Source organism: Cannabis sativa, chromosome 3 (assembly GCF_029168945.1).
Source record: "Cannabis sativa cultivar Pink pepper isolate KNU-18-1 chromosome 3, ASM2916894v1, whole genome shotgun sequence".
In the NCBI taxonomy this organism is placed as follows: domain Eukaryota; kingdom Viridiplantae; phylum Streptophyta; class Magnoliopsida; order Rosales; family Cannabaceae; genus Cannabis; species Cannabis sativa.
In genome coordinates, this window is record NC_083603.1 from 49,529,389 (window position 1) to 49,553,964 (window position 24,576).

The following is a 24,576-nucleotide window of genomic DNA, read 5'->3' on the forward strand; positions in this document are numbered from 1 at the left end:
TTCATCAAAATTCAAGAAAACAAAGAAGACAAGAGTAAGAACAATACCTAAAGCTTGAGTTGCACACAAAATGAGCTTGAAAAACCAAAGAAAATCCCAAGTTCTTGCTGCTTCAAAGGGCCGAACAAGAGAGAAGAAAAGAGAGAGCTTTTTGAGAAATTTCTAACTTTTTTCTAAGTTTGAAAAGAAAATTGAAATTTAATGCCACTTAACCCATTTTACTTCAGCCAAAATAATAATCAAATAACATATTAAATCCATTTACTAAGTCCACTAAAGGACAAAATATCAATGGGGCAAAATGACCATTTTGCCCCTTCACACTAAAATAGCATAAATAACACTAAAGGAGTATTTTGGGAAATTCTAAATTCCCTGCCATTCCCGACATTCCCAATGTCTAATAAACCGTCCCACACTACTAACATACTAAGTTGTGATTTTACTGACCCAAACACCGAGTTCCATGTTACCGGGCACCGAAAATGCAAAATTATGAAAACTACTAAATGACATAAAATACATTTCAGAATTTAACAATAACAGTATAATAATTATTTAAATAGCTATAAATAATTTTTCATAATTAAACATGATTAACTTCTAATTTCCAGATTAAACTAAGCGGTCTTTACAAGATCCTTTCCAACTCCCGACACACTAGAGGGAAAAGAAAAACACTCATCGCATAACTAGACAAAGCTTGGGCAACTATTTTAATCAAGACCTCTTTGCCAGCCCGAGACAACATCTTACCATCCCAACTATCCACCTTTTTTTGTACACGATCCTTCAAAAAACCCAACATGGCAAACTTATTCCTTCCCACAGTACTAGGAAGTCCTAAGTACATACTTTTATCATCTGCTTGTACCATACCAGTGATCCTCATAATCTATCCTTCATAACCTCTTCAGTATTAGAACTAAAGAAGATAAAATATTTAGGCAAGTTAACTTTTTGATCGGAGGCAAACTCAAATTTCCCCAAAAGAGTCATTACATTGGAACATTCAATCTTAGTAGCCTGACAATACAAGTAGCTATCATTTGGAAATAACATATGAGAGATGGAGGGTGCCCCTCGAGCAATTTTACACCCATAAATCAACTTGTTACTCTCATGCTGTCAAAACAGTACCAAGAAACCTTCTACACAAAGAATAAATAAGTACAGAGATAAAGGGTTCACTACTACAAATATAGCCTTTAGTGACACTCTTTAGTGACACGCTTAAAGGTAAAAGTCACTAAATGTATAGAGATAATTTTTAGTGACACCCATTATTCAACACTAAATATTTAACTTTATGTCCCAAAGTGCATGACTCTAAAACATATGAAGTGTCACTAAAAGTTATTTAATTATTAAATTATTTGTGAAAAATTAATTAGTTTGCACGTCACTCCACGCGCGACTGGGATAATTTTTCCAGTCTTACATGGAGCGACGTTATACACAAAGAATATTGAAAAAAAATCAATTTATAAATATTACTTCTCTCTCTTGGTTCAATCAAAAGTTAACATAATGTTTTTTTATTTTGCTAAAAAAAAATTAAAAGTATTAAAAGTAATATAAATAAAAGGATTTTTTTAGAAGCTAAAAGGTGTTGGGTTTTATGCCCTAAATAAAACTCTTTACAATCTGATTAGTTATCAATATAAGAAATTTGAAGTGATTGATGTTTGCATGAATTTTACATGCTAATGGTTTAATATGTTTAACATGTTTAAATATGTTTATTACATTCATACACACAAAATCAGTTAAATCCAGATCATATATTTATTCACAATTACAGTATCGTCAACCCAGTGGAATGTGATTGTGATCATATGAATCAAAAGTTTTGGTCCCTGCTTCATCAGTGTTATTGGATTTACACTAATGTGATAATCAGCGATGATGTGTACTTACACTTGGAGTAAGTGTTATGTTCTTTCCAGGACATTAGTAAAGTATACTAGTTTCGAATGTATGGAGTATACATTGGACTGGACCGATATTGCAACTAAGTTAAGATATTACAAACTTACCGTTATACATATCTTTCCAAGTCAATATCAGTAGTTGATCTTAAGATTAAAAGAATCTAAATCCTGATATGCTTGGGCTCAACTCAGGAGTGTTATTCATGTTCTTTGATTTATTAGTTAAGCCTACTTTTGGGTCAGGGTGATACGTATATTTTGGGAACATGATAGTATGATTGAGTGGGAGTGCTGAACATAAATATGGAATCTATAGCTTCTACTGGTGTATAGAAGTCAAGTGATGATTCCCTTCGAGCTTAGCAAATAGAAGTAAATGGATGAGCTCTTGTTTAACTGACTAATTATTAGATCACTAAACACCATTTACAGGTAGCTAAGTGTTTTAAGGGGCAAAATACATTGAGGGGTGAGAACGGTAAAGAAATCCCATCTCGATGTAAATCATCTATTTAGAGGATCTTTAAATCACAATAAGATTATAACAATGGTTAAATGAGATAGTATATTGATATCGTGGAACATACAATATGCTCTATATAAGTCTGAGAGTGCAATTCTAAGTTCTAAGAGTGGATTCAACGAAGAATTAATAAGTAGGAATTTACTTGGTAAATTTGGTTCACTTATTGGAAGCTCAGCATATAGATCCATGGTCCCCATTCTAGTTGAGAACATTCTGCTTGTAAGACTCATTAATTGATTCGTGATTGATCAATTATAATTCTAAAGTTAGACTATGTCTAATTTTATGAATTTTCACTAAGCAGGGGTGAAATTGTAAAGAAAAGAGTTTTCTAGGTTTATTTATTTATTAATGGACTTTATATGTCTAATTAATAATTAAATTAAATGACAATATTATTTAATAATCTATTTTAGTTATTAAATAATTAGTTTTGGCATTTAAAAGGTTAGAATTGGAAAATTGGCGTTTTTGAGAAAATAGAGATAAAATTTGATAAAATTGCAAAATTAAGTGAGGCCCATTACTACACCATGGTCGGCCACTTAATATGCTTTTTCAAATTAATATTTTCATTATTTTAATGCCAAATAATTCCTAACCTAAACCTAGTAGTTGCCTATAAATAGAAAGTGATGGCTCAGTCTCAAACAATGCTTTCATTAGTAATCTGACAGAAATTTCTCTCTTCAGAAAAACTGAGCCTTCCCCACTTTCTACACCTTGGCCGAAACCCTCTCTCTTTTCTCCTTTCATCTTTTTCGTGACCCTAGTGAAAGAGTAAGTGCCCACACACAGCAAGCAGTAACTCAATCATAGATTGGAAGACTGTGAAGGATCAAACTTGAAGAAGAAGGACATTCGGGCTCAGATCTTGATTATACTCTGCTACAGAAAGGAATCAAGGGTTAGAGATCTGAGTGGAAGGAGACATTAATTCCGCTGCATCAATGTAAGGTTTTCTTAACTTTATATGTGTTTAATTTATCGTTTTAGAAAGTTCATATTTAGGATGTTTAAACAACATACTTGTGAGTAGATCTAAGATCCTGGTAAAATAATTTCCAACAACTGGCCTCAGAGCCATGGTAATTGATTTACTTGCATGAAATTTGGACTTTAAAACGATTGTTTGTATGTTCTTTGGATGGTATCATGTTGTATTGAGTGTTATTTGATGATTGATTGATGTTTGTGAAATTTTTGTGAAAAATAATTGCGATTTCATCTCTGGAATTATTTTTATTGGATAGTATAGAAAAAATTAAGCAAGTTAGCCTTTTACAGAACTTAATTTGGATTTTATTTGAATTAGTTATGATTTTTTGAAGATTTGAAAAAATCGGGGCTGTGCTGATATTTTCCTGCGATCGCAAATCTGTCCGTACAGTTTCGAATTTTTTCGTTTTTCTTCGATTTTTCATGCTTTTTCATGGAATTAACTTCCGATTTTTTGTATGGTTTTGTATATATACTATTACTATTCCTAATTCAATTCTAATTATCATTTTAAATTAATTTAATATTTTTTTTAAAGTTAATTCAAGATATTAGTGTAATTTGAATTTGAATAGAAATAGTATCTATCTTCTTGCTTAAAAATCTATCTTATTTTTAAATTTGATTATATCTTTTTTTTTAAAAAAAAATTTAAGGTCAGATTTTATAAGATATTTATAAAATCTTTTAAGATATTTTTAAGATATCTTATCATTTAAGATATTTTTAATTATATCTTATCTTTTAAGATATTTTTTTTTTTAAATTAAATCTTTTTAGATATTTTGAACTTATTTAAATTTAAAATAAGATATTTATAATCATGTAATTTTAAATAGATGTAAGATATTTTGCTAACTTTTAAATTTTGTTATTTTATTTATTTAAATTAAATTTAAAATCTGAAAAGATATTTCATTTATCTTTTCTAATTTTTATTTAATTTTTATTTTTTAAAATAACATTTAATTTTTAAAAGTAGTTAGCAAATTTTGAAATGATATTTAGGTTGCTTGAAACCTAATTTTTCAAAAAGTAGGTTTAATTTTAAATATTTATTTTTTTTAAATAATTTCGAAATTTAAATTTTTTTTTTCGAAATTAAATATTTTTTTTAAATTTTATTTTTTTATTTTTCGAAATAAATATTTTTTTTATTTATTTTTCGAAATTTAAATTAAATTTTTTTTAATTATTTAATTATTTATTTTTCGAAATTGTTTATTTAAAATTAAATAAATCCTACTTCCAACTATCCAGCTAACCTTGTTGCAGGAGTATGTGGTTTTAGCTTGTGTGTAAGTTTTCAAAACCTATTATTACTTGATTGCAAATAGCCATGGTTATTTTTTGCCAGATCTAATGATCTGATGGCTCCCTTGGTCAAGTTAATAATTTGTAACAGGTAAATTTTACAATCTTCTTTCATCTGTGTATGACCTAGCAACATGATAGGATCCATCCAAAGTGTGCCTGTGTGAGCCTATATGTTTAATTTATTTTAATATAGATACATATAGGTTGTTGCTAAATAAAATGTCACACCATGATAGATTTTATTTAGGTCCATTTAGTTATTGGACCTATTCAATTAATAACAGTTATTTATTTTAAGGTTAAATTCCTCTCTTTTGGGCCTTGTGTGAGAGTTGGGAGCCATAGAAGTGGGTACGACATACTGAACCCAAAGACACCCTCACATGAACTACCCCAATTGTGAAGGCCCATTTGCCTGATTTAAATAACTGTACTAGGTTAATTATATTAGTTTGACCTAATAAAATTGAATTAGCAACATAATTAACTTTTAAAATATATGAAATTTATTTTCATTTTAATATTTTAAAGTTAATTTTAAGAAAAACACTTTTAGTTTAGATATTATTTCTAGACAAACTATTTGTATTTTTCTTGTATTTAATTAAATATAGAATTTTAACTAACTAAGATTCTTTCTGGAGCTTATTTAATTAAATATTCCTATTTAAGTTATAAATTAGTTGTAACAACTAATTTTTCTTATCTAACTTAAATTTGAATATTTGATTTAAATTTTAAATCAAGTTGAGGAATCTTAGGCATTAGTTATTAAAGATTCTTAAGATATTTTTTAAGTTAATATCTTTTCAAATATTAACTTAAAATGGAATATTTTAGATATTTTTTGGTTAATATCTTTACAAATATTAACTTCATAAAGATATCTTCAAATTAAGTGGTTACAACTTAATTTTTGATATTTAATTAAATCTAAATTTGAAATTATTTAAGTTTTAGATTTTTTTTATCTAACTTAAATTAGATATTTTTCAAATTTTTGAAAAGATACTTAGTCAAATAAGATATTTTCTAGATAATTTCTAGACTACTTATTATTTCTAATATTTAAATAGGAAAATTATACTTTGTGAAATTAATTATTTAAATGATTAATTTTGGTACAATTTTATTAAGTATATTTTTCCTAGTATTAAATAGAAATTAATAATTAAGCCTTCTCTACACTTAATTATTATTTCTTAAATTTAATACATTTAATTAGCTTGAAGAATCTAAATATCTAAGTTGATTTTCATCATGATACTTAAATATTTATTGATTTTTCATGACACTTAATTAAATAGAAAATTATTTTTAGGTTGAAATTTAATTTTTCAACTTAAATTTAAATAATTTTCAAAATATATATTTTTTCTTTATTTTATTAATCAATTTCGAAATTTGCATTTTAATTATGCAATTTTTTCGAATTTTTTTTATTTTGAAAAATAGATTGAGTTGTAAATTAATTATTTATTTTAATTAATTCTTAGATCAACTTCAATCGATGATTTTTTCATTTAATTGATTAATTTAAAATAAATGAATTTAAAAAATATATATATTATTAGAAATTAAATTAACTAGTCAAAAGAATATCTAGATAGGTGATATTTTTGCTTGAAGCATTTCTTTTCTATTTTTATTATTTTTTCGAAAATAGTATATTTCTTTTATATACTTTAAATTTTCGAACCCAATAAATATATTCTCAAAGGAAATTTTTAAGTTGCTAATTATTTATTTAATTCAACTTAAATTAATTTCCTTAATATTTATATTTAAGATTATTACTAAGATGGAAATAATTAATTTTATTTCAATCACCATCTAAGTATAATTTTATAAATATTATATTGAATTCTTATTTTTGAATTTTAATTCTTAATTTCGAATTTAATGAGATTTATTTATTAGAATAATAAAGAAAATACATTTTAAACAATGAGCTTTATTATTATTAAGATATTCGATCTCCATTATGGGTTTTACACCGCGTTTGTTTTAGTGAGTAATCCTCCCTAATGGAGGAACGTTCATTAGCAATTTCGCACCGTTTAATCTCGCATGATAAGTGGTTTGTAAGTGTTTTATATGGTATAGATCACCCTAATGGTGGCGACCATATTTGACTTGCAAATTACGAAACAATGGTAGAAGCTCATAAGATAGAATAGCCTTGACTCTCGCCTAAACGGGACAACGCTGGATTCTGATCTTGATCGAATAAAAGGTTGCTAGAATGTTTAACATTTTAGATGAGCTGACAACTCTATTCAATGGATGGTAGCTTTGACTCTCGCCTAAACGGGACAACGATATCGCCTTGTTGAAAACCTTGGAAATTATTTAGGATTGAATTTTTTTTTAAGTATTTTCTCATATCATTCCTACTTGCTATGTGCTTATAATTTCTGAATTGATTTTGTGTGTTAAACCATTATTTAATTTCTATTTGTTGATTTCTATTATTTTGTAGTATCCTGTATTATCAAAATGAATCCCATGTTATCACTGTTGACTGAAAACAAGCTGAATGGATCTAACTTTAATAAATGGAATGAGAACATTAATATTGCTCTCATAGGAGAAAGTGCCTTGTTTGTTTTAACTGAGCCGTCACCTGAAGTGCCTGGGGATAATGCATCCAAAGCTGTGAAAGAAAAGTATGAGCGTTGGCAGAAAGCAAATGACAAAGCTCTATACTTTATGCTTTCTAGCATGGTTGACACCCTCAAAACTCGGTTTTCTAAAACTGAGAAGGCTGCTGAAGTTATGACGAAGTTAAATGAGCTATTCGGTAGGCATCACTTCAGTCACGCTTTGACGCGACTAAGAAGTACATTAATGCACGGATGGAACCTCATCAAAACGTGCGTGACCATGTTCTCCTCATGTCCAGTTATTTCCAAGAAGCCCAGGATCATGGTGCTGAAATGGACAGTGCTACTCAAGTTAGTCTTATCTTGAATAGCCTGACTCCAGCTTTTCTACCATACACATCAAATTATGTCATGAATAAGAAGGAAATTGACTTTCATGAATTAGTCAATGACCTTCAAACTTATGAAAATTTGATTGGAGGACCCAAGAAGAAAGGGAGTAAACCTCATCCTGGTAATGGTAATGGGACGATAAAACCTGAAGCAAATGTTACCTCTACTTCAAAGCCCAAATCGAAGAAGAAGTGGAAGAACACCAAGAAGCGAACAAAAGCCATGAAAAAGGCTGCTCCTTCTGGTGATGCTACACTTAAAGGAAAGTGTTTCCACTGCAATGAAAAAGGTCATTGGAAACCCCAGTGTCCTAAACTTCTTGCAAAGAAACAAGGTATTTCCATTTATAAACTTTAAGAGTTTTAGTGAATTATTATCCAATTGGATTTATGATTCTGGACTAACTTTGTTTATTTGTTTTCTTCTTCTTATAGGCCAAGCTACTTGAACTCAATTGAGTTGGATCAGAAAGCTGGACCAACGGTGAAATCGTCCAGATGAAGATGAAGCTCTTCAATTTTTGAATTAATTGTTTTAGTTTAAAGACAATTTGGATTTCAAATTTTAGTTAGGGATATTTATCCCTGTTTCTCTCATATTGTTGCAATACATTTTTTTTTAATAAATTTATAATTTTCGAAATTCACTATTGCAATTTATGAGATTGAGCTTCATTTAATTTATCTTCATCAATTATTACCACATTATATTTGTATGATTGTATGTGTAAGTGTTTTTATTATTGATGCAAATTCTATAATATTTACAACTCTTCATAGAGTTATATTATATAAACACTAGAAACTATTTCTATGTTTATTAATAATTGTTAATTCTCATACAATTATTAAGAATTTGTTTAATAAAAGGATCTTATGATCTGATAGGGGTGGAAAAAAAAAGTTAAGAAAACTATGCAGTTCAACGATCTTTTATATCTAATGAACTCTGGATAGTATTCAACTCCACATAAACTCTATCACACTAAGAGAATCATGATCTTTACAACCTTTAGGGGTGGATCATAATCTCTATATACTTAGGGGTGGAGGTTATCCATAGTACCCTATATGTATATTCTTAGGGGTGGAGTCCATTCCACAATTCCCTATGAAACACATATCTTGTTTAAACATAGAAGTAATATAATGAGTCAGCTATTGTCAATATAAATTCTTGATCTTGATTGTATGTTCCATTTCGATTTTACTGTTGTAAGTAAAAGTTTGATACCTTTGAAAGTTCTTTGTTAAAGTTTCACACTACCTTAATTGAGTGGGAGAATTTTAAAATTCTATACCCATCTTCATTAGGTTGATAATTGTGATAGGTACTTAAGAACACTACTGAAAAGAAAATCTAACCATTCACATGGATAGGAATAGCTTATCAGAATTATGAGAATAAGATAAAGAATTCTAGTTCAGTCCATTCGAATGACTTGAACCAAGAATTCTTAATCCTCATAAAATTCGTTGGTATCTCAATTTTGATTACTTTATCTCTGGCATGTATTTTTCACTTCAAAATACTAGTCTGCTATGTTGATGACTTAGTCTTAACTTAAAGTTTCAGACTAATACAAAAGTCACAACTAGGTAACTCTCTAAACAATCAGAGGTTAAAAGTATTATTTAACCAGACATCTGCTATTGAGTGGGAGCTATCTGAGATGTAATCAAATAGGGAACATTAGAAGATATTCAAGAAGGATTTATGAAAGTGATCTATATGTTAGATATTAAGGAACTGCGTATCAGTTTTCCTTGTATCTCACCATCTAATTTCGATTTATATGAGATGGTGCTTACTTTGGGGGTGGAGGAATTATTGAAAAATAATTCAAGCTCTACCAGAGAAGAATTATAACTTGGTCTATTCGAAAACACCAGTAAGTTATATCACTGAAGAAAAGTCTACACTGTATTATCTCAATTACATATTTTAAAATATGAGAGATATGTCTTCTGTTAATTCAGATGTACTTTTAAAACAGTAAAGATTTCAGTATCCCTTGATGAGTAAAGCATATATTAAAGGATGTTTCATAAGTGTATTTATGAACTAGTTTCCAGAAGTTTGGGTGGATTCAAATATACTACACTTGATCTGAAGATCAAGACATCAGATTGACCTATTTGCACAGTTTGTTTTATATTAGTGCAAGTGGGAGTTTGTTGGGTTTTATGCCCTAAATAAAACTCTTTACAATCTGATTAGTTATCAATATAAGAAATTTGAAGTGATTGATGTTTGCATGAATTTTACATGCTAATGGTTTAATATGTTTAACATGTTTAAATATGTTTATTACATTCATACACACAAAATCAGTTAAATCCAGATCATATGTTTATTCACAATTACAGTATCGTCAACACAGTGGAATGTGATTGTGATCATATGAATCAAAAGTTTTGGTCCCTGTTTCATCAGTGTTATTGGATTTACACTAATGTGATAATCAGCGATGATGTGTACTTACACTTGGAGTAAGTGTTATGTTCTTTCCAGGACATTAGTAAAGTATACTATTTTCGAATGTATGGAGCATACATTGGGCTGGACCGATATTGCAACTAAGTTAAGATATTACAAACTTACCGTTATACATATCTTTCCAAGTCAATATCAGTAGTTGATCTTAAGATTAAAAGAATCTAAATCCTGATATGCTTGGGCTCAACTCAGGAGTGCTATTCATGTTCTTTGATTTATTAGTTAAGCCTACTGGGTCAGGGTGATACGTATATTTTGGGAACATGATAGTATGATTGAGTGGGAGTGCTGAACATAAATATGGAATCTATAGCTTCTACTGGTGTATAGAAGTCAAGTGATGATTCCCTTCGAGCTTAGCAAATAGAAGTAAATGGATGAGCTCTTGTTTAACTGACTAATTATTAGATCACTAAACACCATTTACAGGTAGCTAAGTGTTTTAAGGGGCAAAATACATTGAGGGGTGAGAACGGTAAAGAAATCCCATCTCGATGTAAATCATCTATTTAGAGGATCTTTAAATCACAATAAGATTATAACAATGGTTAAATGAGATAGTATATTGATATCGTGGAACATACAATATGCTCTATATAAGTCTGAGAGTGCAATTCTAAGTTCTAAGAGTGGATTCAACGAAGAATTAATAAGTAAGAATTTACTTGGTAAATTTGGTTCACTTATTGGAAGCTCAGCATATAGATCCATGGTCCCCATTCTAGTTGAGAACATTCTGCTTGTAAGACTCATTAATTGATTCGTGATTGATCAATTATAATTCTAAAGTTAGACTATGTCTAATTTTATGAATTTTCACTAAGCAGGGGTGAAATTGTAAAGAAAAGAGTTTTCTAGGTTTATTTATTTATTAATGGACTTTATATGTCTAATTAATAATTAAATTAAATGACAATATTATTTAATAATCTATTTTAGTTATTAAATAATTAGTTTTGGCATTTAAAAGGTTAGAATTGGAAAATTGGCGTTTTTGAGAAAATAGAGATAAAATTTGATAAAATTGCAAAATTAAGTGAGGCCCATTACTACACCATGGTCGGCCACTTAATATGCTTTTTCAAATTAATATTTTCATTATTTTAATGCCAAATACTTCCTAACCTAAACCTAGTAGTTGCCTATAAATAGAAAGTGATGGCTCAGTCTCAAACAATGCTTTCATTAGTAATGTGACAGAAATTTCTCTCTTCAGAAAAACTGAGCCTTCCCCACTTTCTACACCTTGGCCGAAACCCTCTCTCTTTTCTCCTTCATCTTTTTCGTGACCCTAGTGAAAGAGTAAGTGCCCACACACAGCAAGCAGTAACTCAATCATAGATTGGAAGACTGTGAAGGATCAAACTTGAAGAAGAAGGACATTCGGGCTCAGATCTTGATTATACTCTGCTACAGAAAGGAATCAAGGGTTAGAGATCTGAGTGGAAGGAGACATTAATTCCGCTGCATCAATGTAAGATTTTCTTAACTTTATATGTGTTTAATTTATCGTTTTAGAAAGTTCATATTTAGGATGTTTAAACAACATACTTGTGAGTAGATCTAAGATCCTGGTAAAATAATTTCCAACAAAATGCCGGTTATTGAAACCCTAAAATTGTGTCAAAGTCTATTAAACAACCCCCTCTCTCTCATGCCAACAGACGGCTCAAGAGGAACGTCTTCTACACAAACGGTGCGCAAGGGAATCGTCTTCTACACAGACGGTGAGCTTGGCCCCGATTTCCCAACTCAGATGGAAGAACGTCATCGACCAGTGGACGACTTATCTTTCCAGGTGGGACGATGGTCATAGGTAACAGATTTTGGGTTGATCGGTCTCTCCGCCTCGCCTAGAACACCGACTGGCTAGTGAAGATGTGAGAGTTCTAACCTAGAAACCAAAGGTTCACCTCTGTTCTTGCTCATTTATCTATTTCTCTCTCTCTCTCTCTCTCTCTCTCTCTCTCTCTCTCTCTCTCTCTCTCTCTCTCTCTCTCTCTCTCTCTCTCTCTCTCTCTCTCTCTCTCTCTCTCTCTCTCTCTCTCTCTCTCTTTTCTTTACAGGGACCTCGCTGCTTATTGTCCGAGTTCTTGGTCGAAGAAGACGGAGTTTGATGCTCGTATTACATCTCGGTGCTCATGGTGTCAACCTTCGTGTTTGGTTGCGTTTGAAGCTCGATCGTTAGATATCGCCGTTCATGAAGAATTTGATTTCCTTTTCATTTTTCTGTTAAATTTTAGTTTGTAATTTTCTGAGTTGATTTATTTATGGATAAACTCAGTGTATTCTTGTTTGTTAGATTTCTGGGTTTGTTACACTCATTGGTGTGTTTTTTTTTGTTGTTTTGGGTTAAAAGTTTGTAAATTTCTAGGTTTGTGGGTGTATTATTAATCTGTATATTGGATTCAAATTATTAAAATTTGTATTCAAGTTTTTTCATACCTTATACCCATTTTTAGGTACAATTAATTATAAGAAAACAAATACACATCAATTTTGTTCCTAATGTTTTAATTGTTAATATACACATTATTTTATTTTGTTGTTTTAAATTTAATTTTTTTTTCATTAAAAATGAAAATAGAACTAAAATAAATTTGGGGATACTTAAAATAAATTTGATATATTATGTAATTTTTTTTTAACAAAAATATGATATAGTGACACTCTCTTAGTGTGGTCTTATTGGGGAAATTAATTTTTTAAAAAATAAAAATAGATATAGTGACACGCTGAGAGTGTGGCTATTGTGTTTAGAGTCTCACAATTTGAGATTCTAAAAGTCTACAGTGATGCGCTTTGAGAGAGTCTAAAAGGATTAAGTGACACATACTAAGAGTCACTATATATTACTTTTCCTAACACCCACATTAGTGACACGCAGTGAAGTGTCACTAAAGTATTTTAGAGTCTCTCAATAAATGTCATTGAAACCCATTTTTGTAGTAGTGGTTGTCTTGATGAATACCACGAGTTGGAACGATGGGACCAAACTGCTAACCTCCATGAATAATATGATATTGCACAGATTGCACACTACTAAGAATCAGAGCAACCCAATTCTAGTGAAAACCCATCTTCAAAAGAATTGCTTCCAGAAATGTCCATTCAATTCTATCATAGGCCTTGCTCATGTCGAGCTTAAGCTCCATGATACCTTTTTTCCCTTGAGATTTCCTCTTAAAGTAATACAAGACTTCAAAGGAGACCAGAATATTATTCGAGATTAACCGCCCTGGAATGAAAGCATTCTTATATGGAAAAACAATTTGGTCAAACAACCCTTTCAATCTACTCACCAATACTTTAGAAATAATTTTGTATAGGACATTACATAAAGCGATTGGACAAAGATCATCCATCCCTGTAGGATTCTTTTTCTTCGAAATAAAGACTAAATTTATATCATTTAGACCAGGAAAAATAACCCCAGATGAAATAAAATTTTTGACCATAGACACCACATCCTCCCCAAATATAGACCAACTCTTTTGATAGAATGTCGGAGTCATCCCATCCAGATCTAAAGATTTATTAGGATTCATATCTAAAAGAGTCGCTTTAACTTCCTCAGCAGCGACCGACTTTAAAAGATCCTAGTTTTGAGAAGCCAAAACAGAAGAAAAAATGCAACCAACAACTTCATTCCCATTAGAATTGGTAGCTGCTTGAAAGATATTAGAAAAGTAATCAAGCCCACGACTCCATTCTACCTAACTACTATTTTCATCTTTAAGCTTGTGAATAAAATTATTTTTTTAGAAGTAGCTGTGGTATGAAAGTACTTGGTATTACTATCACCATCTTTGAGCCATAGTTGTTTACACCTTTGTCTCTAATAGATCTCTTTTGATGGAAAATAGTACTTAACTTCTTCTTTTCCTCCTCAAATAAAGAGCAAGATATTGGGTCATGTTTGTCCTTCAACTGCCTAAATGACTTTTTAGACTGAGCTATTCTGCTTCTAAATTTCCCCAAGTAGAAAGGATTTCACCACAATAGGCCACCTTCTCAATCACAGAGACATTAGTTTTTGTTTCCCACCCTTCTTTAATAATATGGAGACACATAGGATCAGTAAACCAGGCATTTTCAAACTTGAAAGAATGCTTTTGAGGAAGAGATAAATGTGTGATAGGATCCAAGAACAAAGCACTATGGTGGGAGGAAGTGATATCGATATGAAAAAGCTTAGCTGTCGAGAAGACATTAAGCCAAGCCAAAGAGACCAAACCTTGATCCAAACGAACCTCAACCTACCGGTTAGACCCCTTCCATCGTTCCCAAGTAAATTAGTACCCAACTAAATCTAAATTGACAATATCTAAATCAGAAAATACCTTTTAAAATCCTTCAATGAGCCAATTCGGATACGACCTTCCACCACGATTATCGACCTGAGAAGTTACACTGTTAAAATCTCCCAAGAGACACCAAGGAAGATTAGATTCAGCTTTCAAACTTCTCAACAAATTCCATGTATTGGCACGAAGACTCCATTTCGGCTCCCCATAAACTCATGTTAACCTCCATTCTATCATACCAGGAACTCGAATAACAACATCAATATGATTAATAGAGAAACTAACCACATTTTCCTCCTCACAATCTCTCTAGAGAAAAGGCAACTCCCCCCTCTACCTTGAGCTTCCACAATAAATGTACCATCAAACTGCAAAGCAATTCAGACCCTCTCTACCCGAACTTTGCCACACAAGGTTTCACTAAAAAAAACACTTAGGCTTCTTTTGAGATATCATCTCTTTAAGGAATTGTAGAGTTAATTGGTTCCCAAGCCCATTAAAATTCTAACTTAAGCAACTCATAATGATTGGTGAACCCCATTCAAAAGGTCCGCCTAAGACAAGTTTTTGTAAGCCCAACTCCATTTTGTATTTCCTCAGTATTACGCTTTTTCCCAATAAAACTTCCTTCATTATTTGACTCAATAGTGCCCTCAACATCCACTTTCGTTGGCCCATTTTCATTCTCATACATGGTCTCATCTTCACAAATACTTGGCCCACATGCAATTCACAAAGCCCATCCTTCTTCTTTTCAGATCAAATAAAATAAATCCCTCCTTTTGAGCTATATTAGTATCTTTATACAGATCAACCCCTAAATTGTGGGATTAATTGAAAGAAGTATCCTCTGATGAGTAATTCTTGATAGGAACAAAATTGTGGTCAATATTCTTTCCCCTTAAAATACTCTGGTCAATACGTTGCATTAAATTCCCAAGATTTGCTCCAACAGTATCTTCCAAAATAGGAAGGTTGGAAGACAGGTGACGAACCTCCCCTCCACTGTCGGCTCTCACTGGAGACGAATTTGACACAGGATTTCACAACCATTTTGAACCATTTGGAAAATTAATTAGTTTCTTAGGGAGACCTCTCATCCATTCGTCATATGGTTTTTTGATCTCAGATAGAGGAGTGATAAACAATTTTGAGCAAAATCGTTTAGTATGGCCTGTAATACAACAAATAAAACAGAAGGTTGGATCTTTTTCATATTTAAACTGAATCCAAATCCATTCACTATCCTTCTTCCGCAGACGCCATTGACGTTTAAGGAGAACATCAATATTGACCTTCACTCGAACTCGCAAACAATCCTGCCAAACTCCAATAAAATTCTTTGAATATGTCTCCATAAAAACCCGAATGTAGTTCCCTACAGCTTTGAGTACTATGTCAGACATAAAGCTTGGGACAACACCATGAACCTGGACCCACATGTCCAACTTATTAAGATTATTAAGACAAGGATTATCTCCTTCTTTAAGTCGTTTCAATATGAGAAGCTGACGGTTACATGTCCATGAACTACCCTCAATAACTCGTTGAATATCCACATCATGGTAGAATTGAAACAAGAACAGATTACTCTCAAGTTGCTTCACATACATACCCATTCCTGATTTCCATAAATAAGCTAACTGATTCTAAACAAATTCCAAACCCATCAATCTACTAGACAAAAACTTTCCCACTAAACACCATCGTGCATCGAAACTATAGTCTATTTCAGTATCCTCCCCTACCTCGTTCCCCCCTTGTACTTCCTCCTCCAACGTCAGATTAGCACAACAATCTTCAAGACTCTGCTTCAATGAGCTATTGGACACCATAATAAAGAAACACATACCAAAACAGGGCTGTACTTAGAAAATACGATGTCATAAGACAAGATAACACTTTTAATATTAAGTTTATATTAGGGCCACATTATTATGTGTTAGTTGAATAATGCATTGCTTTTTATATATCTTAATAAAATATATACATGTAATTTATAAATTTATTTATGTAGAATTAATATTTTATTTTAAATTATAATACATGTACAAAAATTATATATTTACTCAAAAGTAATTTCATTATGATATGGTATTAAGGATTGTTTATTGTCATTGTTATTCAATTAATATTTTTTGGTGTTTTGATTTTTTTTAGTGAAATTATATTTAGTTATAACCTCTCAATTAGAATATAATTTACTTAGTCTCAAGTGTATTCTTAGATAAATATTCTATTGTGTATTACAATAATTTTATTATTTCACTTCAAAATAAAAAGTTTACAAAGCGTAACATTTTATAATAATGTGAAGAGAAAGTCTAAAATGTATTATTGGTGTCTAACACTTTTTACGGTGTCTTATATAATTTAATATAATAACTTTTATAAAATATCACAAACTAATTAATCGCAAAGCGTTACCCTTAGGCAATGATTTTGGAGGACTTAGTTAATTTTAGAATGTATGGAAGTTATTTCAAAAAGAAATATCACTACAAAAAAGCCACCTTTAGTGATAACTTTTTAGCTAAAATATAACTTTCAGTCACAACAAAAAATTACTTGTGACTAAAATATATAAGTTGTCACTAATTTAATTTTAATCGCAACAAATATTGTGACTAAAAATACATTTAATCACGACAAATTATCATAACTTAAAAATAATTATTTATTATTAATTATAACTTTTATACTTTTAGTTAACCGTGACTAAAAGTAGTAAGTTTTTTTTTTATCTATCTCTAGTCTTTATATAATCTGAAGTTGTATTAACTTGGTTCATTTCTCATGCGAAATACGTTTTGGGTTTCGAAGAAAGAGCGACTAATTAATAAGAAAGAGTAAGAGTTGCACTTAAATATCAATACATATATATAAGTACGGCGAATCGAACTACGCGTTATTGAGCAAGAGAAATAGTTAGAACATCACAATTATATTCATTTTGATGGTTTATAACTGAAAATCTAGAATATATATGGTCAAATTCTTAGTTGAATAGTCAAGTCAAACCACCAGGCACACTTACTTTTTCATTAATTCAACGCGTCGAGCTATATAACTTCATCCTTAAATCCTCAGCATATCTTTGTCTACAAACTCCAAAACCATAACCACTAAGAGGATTCTCCGCCACTTCTTAACTCTTATCTTTTAAAATATATTATTCAAATTTTATTTTCTTTATTTTATGTCACAATTTTATGATAGAGTCGCAAAAAATATTTTTACATATAGATATTTTTTTAAAATGTATCACTCTCTTATTTAATACTAGTATTTAATTAATTCTTTTTATATTATTTTTTTTAATAATTTTGTAATATAAATATAAAGAAAGTTACTTATTTTTTTTTTTACAAAAACAAAAAAAAAAAAATTAGTAATTACATATATATAATACACCGACCCTTAATTCTAAACTCTAAAAAAGATTTTAAAAAACAAAAAAATACAAATAATTGCCAAAAAAAAATTAGCTTAATAAGAAGAAATATTATAAATATTCTTATTGAGAGATTTTGGTATCAAAACTTTCATAAAAAAAAAAAAAAAAAAAAAAAAAACAGACTTGATGATAGACTTTGTTTGTTTGGTGACTTCTATTGATGAAGTTAAAAGGTGTTCTCTTTCATTGATGATTAATAATTGGAATTTTGAAGGAACACAATTTTATAATAAATTCTCATTGCCAGACACACAAGTTTAAAGCGAGAAGATAAATTATCTCGGTGCAAGTTGTAAGGTATATCTATTAATGTAATTGTGTTCCTTCTAAACTCCAATCGTTAATCATCTAATGAAAGAGAACACTTTTTAACTTCATCAATGGAAGTCACCCAACAAACAAAGTCTATCACCAAGTCTTTTTTTTTTTTTTTTTTTTTTTTTTTTTTAATAAAAATTTTTACACGAAAATCTTCTGAAAATGATATTTATAATACTTCTCCTTATTAAGCTTATTTTTTTTTTTTTTGGAAATTATTAGAATTTTTTTTTTGTAAAATCCTTTTTAGAGTTTGGAATTAGAGGCCGGTGCATTATATATATGTAATTACTAACTTGGTCGGTATATTATAAATGTAATTAGGGTTTATCCGACCCAGTGTATCACCTTGGGGAGCTCCAGTTCTGTTTGTGAAAAAGAAAGATAGTTCCCTTAGAATGTGTATTGATTATGGGGAATTAAATAAGTTGACGATTAAGAACAAGTACCCTTTGCCCAGAATTGATGATTTGTTTGATCAGCTTCAGGGAAAGACTATGATTTCAAAGATTGATCAGCGATCCGGTTATCATCAGCTTAGAATTTAGGAAGAAGATATACCAAAGACTACATTTCGAACCAAATATGGGCACTATGAGTTTATGGTAGTGTCATTCGGATTGAAAAATGCTACAGCGGCCATTATGGATATCATGAACAGAGTATTCAAGAATTTTCTCGATAACTGCGTTATAGAATTTATCGATGACATCCTCATATACTCTTAGTTAGAAGAGGAGCATGAGCATCATCTCTGAATGGTATAACAGTGACTCAAGGATCATAAGTTGTATGCAAAATTCAAAAAGTATAAATTCTGGTTGTCAGATGTGTCTTTTCTAGGGCATATTGTCGGTAAAGATGGAATTATGGTTGACCCGAGAAAGATTGAATCAATGAAAAACTAGTCGAGGCCAAAATTTGTGATGAAAGTGCGAAGTTTTCTCAGTTTAGTAGGGTAATATCGACGTTTCGTCAAAAGATTTTCTAAGATTTCTACGCCACTAACCGAGTTAACTAAGAAGAATCAACAATTTATATGGTCAGACAAATGTGAAGCAAGTTTTCAAGAGTTGAAACAGCGATTGATAACAGCACCAGTGTTAGCTTTACCATCAGATCGAGAAAAGTTCGTTGTTTACAGTGATCCATCCAGACAGGGTCTGGGATGTGTTCTGATGCAAGCTGACAAAGTTATAGCCTATGCCTCCCATCAACTGAAGGCTTATTAGCAGCGCTATCCAATGCATGATTAAGAGCTTGCTGTTGTGGTATTTGCTCTAAAAATATGGTGACACTACCTTTATGGTGAAAAATACGAGATTTACACTGATCATAAGAGTCTCAAGTACTTTTTTACCCAGAAAGATTTAAATATGAGGCAGAGACGGTGGCTGGAATTGGTCAAAGATTATGACTGCAAAATTCTGTATAATACTGGGAAAGCCAATGGTGTGGCAAATGCACTTAGTAGAAGAGGTCTCGGGTAGGTTTTCACCACTGTAAAGATAGCTCCCCAACTGGCCTCAGAAATGGTTAAAGCTGAAATCGAATTTGTAGCTGGAAAGTTGCATAACTTGACACTTCAATCCGATTTGTTAGAAAGAATCAAAAAGGCGCAGTTGGAAGATCCTAAGCTAATCAAGATTTGAGATGAGGTGATGGCCGGTCGGCCTAAGGACTTTTCAATCTCGAATAACGAAATGCTACTGTATAAAGCTTAGGTTTGTGTTCCTAATATTTGTGAGCTTAAGAAGGAAATCCTCGATGAAGCCCACACCACACCTTATTCGTTGCATCGAGGAACCACCAAAAGGTACCAAGATCTAAAACTTTATTTTTGGTGGTATGGAATGAAAAGAGATGCGGTCGAATACGCGTCGAGGTGTTTAATCTGCCAACAAATCAAAGCTGGACATTAGAGGCCGGCAGGGTTATTGCAACCATTAGCCCTTCCTGAATGGAAGTGGGAAGACATTGCAATGGATTTCGTAGTTGGTTTGCCTAGAACCACGAGAATATATGATTCGTTATGGGTCATAGTGGACCGATTCACAAAGTCAGCTCATTTTCTACCAGTTAAGATTACTTATATAGTGGATCGATACGCTGAATTGTATGTGAAAGAGATAGTTCGTCTCCATGGAGCTCCTAAATCCATTATTTTTGATAGAGATCCAAAGTTTACATCGAAATTCTGGATAAGTCTTCAAAGAGCTGTGGGTACAAAGCTGAAGTTCAGCACAGCTTTTCACCCTTAGACTGATGGGCAATCAGAGAGAACTATTCAAATATTAGAAGATTTACTGCGAGCCTCTGTTATGGACTTTGAGGGTTCATGGAGTAAATACTTGCCTTTGATTGAGTTCTCCTACAACAACAGCTACCAAAGTATAATAAGGATGGCTCCTTCTGAGATTCTGTATGCTAGGAAATGTCGTTCCCCAATTCATTGGGACGAAACTAGAGAAAGGAAGTACTTGGGTTCGGAATTAATTCAAAAGACCAATGAAGCTATACACAAGATCAAGGCTCGGATGCTTGCTTCGCAAAGCAAGCAAAAAAGTTATACTGATCCGAAGTGCATAAATATTACATTTCAGGCAGAGGAACATGTTTTCCTACGAGTTTCTCCGGTGAAGGGTATTAAACGCTTCGGGAAGAGGGGTAAGTTAAGCCTAGGTTTAGTGGGCCATTTCAGATACTCAAAAAGGTCGGGCAGGTAGCGTATCAGCTAGCCTTACCACCAGCGTTATCAGTCGTCCATAATGTTTTTTCGTATTTCAATGTTAAGGAAATATGTTTCAGACCTGACTGATCTCTTGAGTTACGAAGCCCTTGAACTACAGTCAGACTTGTCCTACGAAGAACAACCAATTTAGATCCTTGATAGAAAGGAAAAAGTTCTTTGAAACAAGACCATAGCCTTGGTCAAAGTGCTCTGGAGGAACAGCAAGGTGGAGGAAGCCACCTAGGAGTTAGAGTCTGACATAAGGACTCAATATCCAGAGCTATTCAGGTTATATTTCGAGGACAAAATCCTTTTAATTGGGGAATAATTGTAATGATCGCATTTTATAATATGGATTAGTAAAGGCAATTAGCACTAATTATTGAGATTTTTATAATTATTTATGAATTTATTTAATTATGGGTCCCATTATTAAAAATGGACATTAAAGTTATAATTTCTCAATTCTGGAGATTTTATTAAACTCTTGAGGTATTTTTGAACTATATATGAATTATGCTATTTTTATAATTTTTGCTCAGTGACGATGGAAAATGCGATGGATGGCTATTTGAATCACATGGGTAAGACTAGAACCTTTTCTTAGTGGGATTAATGTTGGAGAAAAATGGAATATCGAGTTTGAGCGCAGTTATGGTTTTTAACCATTTTACCCCTAGCCTTGAATTAGCTTTAAATTAAGCACCAAGTGTATTTTAGTAATTTTAAGAAGGGGATTAGGTGGCTTTTGCTAGAGTTGACAGCTGTCCCTTTTAGTGCTGAATATTGAGTCTATGTGATGCATTTTTGGAAAAAAAATAAGAAAATTAGAAGAAAATCAAAAATTAGAGAAAAACACATTCTTGAGCTTCTTTCTTTCTCTCTTACGGCTAAGGCAAAACTAGGGGAAACACTTAGGGTTTTCATCTGATTTTTGGGTTTTCATCAAGGATTTGAGGAAGTTATAACCAAGGTAAGCCCTAGAAACTCTTACATCTTGAATTCTCTAAGTACTAATTGGTTATGTCATGCAATTTTAAGTTTTAGTGGCTGTTAGGGTTAGAATTGGTTTTATTTCAGTATCTAGGTTCATTTTAAGTTGATATTGAATTTTGGTTGCTGATTTTGATGTATTGTGTAGAAATTGAACAAGTTTGGGTTTGGAAAATCAAACTTGGGTCTTAAATGGTACTTTTGGATTTTAAGTTTTTCTCTTGCTGTTATTTCTTAGAATATATTGTGGAAGGTCTTTATAGGTGTTCTAGAGTGTTTGGTGGGATTTGGACATGTTTTAAGCAGGTTTGGAGTTGTTTGGGGAAACTTGGTGCAAACCGGTTAACCGGTTTGCCAAGACCTGTAAAACCAGTTAACCAGTTTTGGCAGATTCCCCGAACAATTCATTTCCTAAATTTGTGTCCATTTCAGAGCCTTGGTTGGGTGATTCCCTGTTTCTTAGGGTATTGTAGTTTCAGTTATCATTAATAGAGCTTTTAGTTGGAGGTTTGGGTTTTTTGGATTAGGGTTTCGGTGTGTTATGTACCCAGTTATATTATGTGATTAGGGAATCCATCTAGCACAAGACTTTCCGTTTAGGTCGGCCAACTCACTTGAATTCAAAAACGAGGTAAGAATAGTATAGAACATATGATATATATGCGAATGTATGTATGTGTGATATATATGCATGCTTATTATGATTCATACACTACCAACACTAGTACGGTAGCGGTAAAGAGTTCATCGGTATAGTGTACGATGTCTAAGGGATACATTACGGTGTTACCAACACTAGTACAGGTAGGTACAGAGTGCATGTGGTACAGTGGTACATGGTCGTATCTTAGTTAAGAACGTTCTTACTCATTTGTTAAGCCTTGTAAATAGGTGTATGGGCGCCTAGATACAAGTCGGATATTATATGATATGTTATATGCTTTTATTATTGAGTTTGTAGACTCACAATTCTACTTTCATGTGTAGGTAACGAAGTCTGAACAGGAGTGAGCCTCGAGCAAAGGTGATGTTGTACATGTCATGGCGGCGCAACCTGGAATGTTCGGTCTTGGGACATCTGGAATTTTCATTTTGTATTCGCTGTGCGACCTGACTATTGTATTTTGGAGTATTTTGTAAAAAGTTTAAGTACGGGATTCTAATTTTGTAAATAATTAAATAAAACTTTATAAAGTTTCATCATTAAATCTAAAGTTTTAATTTTTGACACGATTTTCAAGAAAATTTCTTTGATTAGTAAAGGTAGCACTGTAATTGAAAAATCATTGTAGCATGCCTTAGTATTAGGGCGTAACAATTTTGGTATCAAGGCCGCCAGGTTTGTCTACCGAAGATCGCCAAGACATGTACAATCATCATGAGAGAAAAGCTCAGCTCACAGTTCAGTAAGCCTGTACTTGTTTAGTATTGTATGTGATTATTAAAGCATGGTAGGAAGCATATTACTTTATAGTTATTTATTTTAATGCATTGCCTTTAAATCCAGAAGAGCGGTATTAAGTTTTTTGATCGCTGTCTAACCTGCCTGGCTGATGGGTTCGCAGGCTAAGTCTTATTTAATGGACGCCCAGTGAAATACAAGGAGTCAGGGTAATAGGGTCGAGACTGGAGGTGGTCAGGGAAATCAAATTCCCCAAAATCCCTGTGGTCGCGGCAAAGGCCGTGGAAGGTTTCAGGGTGGTCGACATGTGAACCTGTTGGAATTATATTTATCCAGGATCTTAGATCTATTTTCAAGTATGTTGATTTAACAACCTAATATTGAACTTCTAAAACGATGAACTAAACACATAAAAGTTAAGAATAACTTACAGTGATTGCAGCGGAATTTATGTCTCCTTCCACTCAGATCTCTAACCCTTGATTCCTGTCTGTAGCAGAGTATAATCAAGATCTGAGCCTGAAAGTTCTTCAGTTGGATGTGATCCTTCACAGTCTTCCAAACTATGATGAGATACTGAATGATGTGAGTGGGCACTTCTCTCTCACTAGGGAATTTCGAAATCCCTCTTTGTTTTTCTCTCTTAATTTCGTGTGATACACTTTGTGAAGCAAAGTTTTCTCAAGCAAACACATGCATCCAAAGAGAGGAGAGGGGCTGCTATAAATAGGAAAAGAGAAGACCACAACTTTCCAAATAAACAGTTTCCTCTTTTACTGTGTAATAGAATAACTGCCTTATTTAGTGTGATTCACCACTTTCCTATTTAGGCTAGGCTTTGATTAGCAATTAAATGACAAATTAAATTGAAAAATAATAATTGGGAAAAGGCAATGATGTGGACGGCCATGGTGTGAATGGGCCTCACATTGATTTTGCAGTTTCCTCAATTTTATTTCTATTTCTCCAAAAATGCCATTTTTCCAATTCTAATCATTTAAATGCCAAAACCAATTATTTAATAACTAAAATAGATTATTAAATAATATTGCCATTTAAAATTAATTATTAATTCAGACATGCAAAGTCTCATA

The 24,576-nt window shown here is 31.9% G+C and overlaps 1 long non-coding RNA gene across 1 annotated transcript; it reads left to right on the top strand.

Annotated features, from left to right (window-relative positions):
• The first annotated feature begins 12,073 nt into the window (after positions 1–12,073).
• LOC133035471 (uncharacterized) lies at positions 12,074–12,716 on the top strand. The gene is made up of 2 exons (XR_009686672.1): positions 12,074–12,154; positions 12,341–12,716. It is a non-coding gene; the product is annotated as an uncharacterized LOC133035471 (long non-coding RNA).
• The last annotated feature ends 11,860 nt before the right edge of the window (positions 12,717–24,576 follow it).